Source organism: Megalobrama amblycephala, linkage group LG13 (assembly GCF_018812025.1).
Source record: "Megalobrama amblycephala isolate DHTTF-2021 linkage group LG13, ASM1881202v1, whole genome shotgun sequence".
Classification (NCBI taxonomy): Eukaryota; Metazoa; Chordata; class Actinopteri; order Cypriniformes; family Xenocyprididae; genus Megalobrama; species Megalobrama amblycephala.
The window spans coordinates 9,031,584-9,034,622 of NC_063056.1; positions in this window are offsets into that span (position 1 = coordinate 9,031,584).

The window sequence follows — 3,039 nt, forward strand, 5'->3', positions numbered from 1 at the left end:
GACCAATAAAAGAAAAGTGTTTTTAATACAAAAAAAGTCAACCTTCAAATAATTATGTTCAGTTATGCACTCAATACTTGGTCGGGAATCCTTTTGCAGAAATGACTGCTTCAATGCGGCGTGGCATGGAGGCAATCAGCCTGTGGCACTGCTGAGGTGTTATGGAGGCCCAGGATGCTTCGATAGCGGCCTTAAGCTCATCCAGAGTGTTGGGTCTTGCGTCTCTCAACTTTCTCTTCACGATATCCCACAGATTCTCTATGGGGTTCAGGTCAGGAGAGTTGGCAGGCCAATTGAGCACAGTAATACCATGGTCAGTAAACCATTTACCAGTGGTTTTGGCACTGTGAGCAGGTGCCAGGTCGTGCTGAAAAACGAAATCTTCATCTCCATAAAGCTTTTCAGCAGATGGAAGCATGAAGTGCTCCAAAATCTCCTGATAGCTAGCTGCATTGACCCTGCCCTTGATAAAACACAGTGGACCAACACCAGCAGCTGACATGGCACCCCAGACCATCACTGACTGTGGGTACTTGACACTGGACTTCAGGCATTTTGGCATTTCCTTCTCCCCAGTCTTCCTCCAGACTCTGGCACCTTGATTTCCGAATGACATGCAAAACTGAGCAACAGTCCAGTGCTGCTTCTCTGTAGCCCAGGTCAGGCGCTTCTGCCGCTGTTTCTGGTTCAAAAGTGGCTTGACCTGGGGAATGCGGCACCTGTAGCCCATTTCCTGCACACGCCTGTGCACGGTGGCTCTGGATGTTTCTACTCCAGACTCAGTCCACTGCTTCCGCAGGTCCCCCAAGGTCTGGAATCGGTCCTTCTCCACAATCTTCCTCAGGGTCCGGTCACCTCTTCTCGTTGTGCAGCGTTTTTTGCCACACTTTTTCCTTCCCACAGACTTCCCACTGAGGTGCCTTGATACAGCACTCTGGGAACAGCCTATTCGTTCAGAAATTTCTTTCTGTGTCTTACCCTCTCGCTTGAGGGTGTCAATGATGGCCTTCTGGACAGCAGTCAGGTCGGCAGTCTTACCCATGATTGCGGTTTTGAGTAATGAACCAGGCTGGGAGTTTTTAAAAGCCTCAGGAATCTTTTGCAGGTGTTAATTAGTTGCTTCAGATGATTAGGTTAATAGCTCGTTTAGAGAACCTTTTCATGATATGCTAATTTTTTGAGATAGGAATTTTGGGTTTTCATGAGCTGTATGCCAAAATCATCAGTATTAAAACAATAAAAGACCTGAAATATTTCAGTTGGTGTGCAATGAATCTAAAATATATGAAAGTTTAATTTTTATCATTACATTATGGAAAATAATGAACTTTTATCACAATATGCTAATATTTTGAGAAGGACCTGTATTTGTAGAAACCAATATATTTTTTTTCCCAGGATTCTTTGATGAATGTCTCTTTTGTTCAGTTTAATGTGTCCTTGCTGAATTAAAGTATTAAACCTTACTGACCCCAAACTTTTGAACAGTAGTGTGCATAATTTAAATGTGCCGATTTAAAACTACTGTTGCTTTTCACACATTTAAAAAACATCTCTTTCAAGTGTAAGGCAATTTAAAAAGGTTATGCATTGTACTCTGGATACACTGTATTAGTATAGACTTGTCAAAGAGTGTCCAATGAGTTCAAATGAAGGCACCAAAGATTTTTTGATAATAGCATTTTAATACAAAAACCCAAACAGTTCTCTTTTAATATTTCATATACATACATATATATATATATATATATATATATATTAGTTTTCTATATGTTGTACACAAACTGCAGCTCAAAACATTGTGAAAATCTGGATGAAAAAAAGAACGATTTCTAACGCATGACCCTTTCATATCGGAGGAAAAAGTGACATAAGTTTCTGATTTTGATGCACAAAAGTACTGAAAAGTACTGAAAAAAGACACCCACATTCAAAAGCAAACATTTAATTAAAAAGATCTAAAGAAAATTAACAATTCAATAATCAAAACTGCCAACAGAAGTTCTGGAATATTCTCTGTACAAAACCAATTCAGAATAGCGACTTCCAAATGAACACAAGAAGAAATGGAGCCAAACAGCAAAATATGGACAGCCCGGATAAGCATTATAGGTTTCTTCTTTTCTATATTAAAACAAGACATTATGATAACAATACTTAAGATAGCAATAAAAATGGCTTCGAAGGAGACAGACCATGCTCATTATTGCTTGATTTGAATCTTTTTCAATGCATTGACAAAAACACGCCTGAGAGAAACCTCGTCACATCGTCGGCACAGGCCAAACACGAGCTTGAACGCACGGCAGAGATGCGTCTGTCCATTTAAACTTTACAGATAAAGCTGCAGAACTGACAAAAGAACAACATCTGTGAGGAGTTTTACTGCATCAGCGTCTGTTATACTGCACCAACACTCACAGCTGAGCGGACAATCACTTCTAAATGCTGCATTTGAATTGAGGTAGCAAACAGGATGTAGAATTTAGACAAGTAACATTTAATATGCAATGAAGTAGTTTTTGAATTACCCATAAACATCATTCACAAAGTATTTCCAGAAACATTAGAAAATAAGAATCAATATTTATAGAGATTTGTATTTAAAGGGATAGTTATGGAAGCTTGTTTCCACCATGAAATAAAAAAAATTGTGGTAACTGCAACTTTATAACTCACAATTCAGACTTTATATCACGCAATTCTGACTTTCTAGCGCACAACTGAGTTTATATCTCGCAAGTCAGAATTGACAGTTAAAGTCAGAATTGCTTGATAAAAATTCCATTGCAAAAAAATTATTGCGAGACAAACTCACAATTGCGTGTTAAATTGTCCAATTGTGAGGGAAAAAGCCATTTTTTTCTTAAAATTGTGAGTTTATAACTCACAATTCGGAGAAAAAAAGTCAGAATTGAGAGATAAAAAGTCGCAATTACCATTTTTATTTGTTTATTTAGAGGCAGAAACAAGCTTCCATTTACAGTTCACCCAAAAGTGAAAATTCAGTCATTTACTCACCCTCAAGTTGTTCTAAAC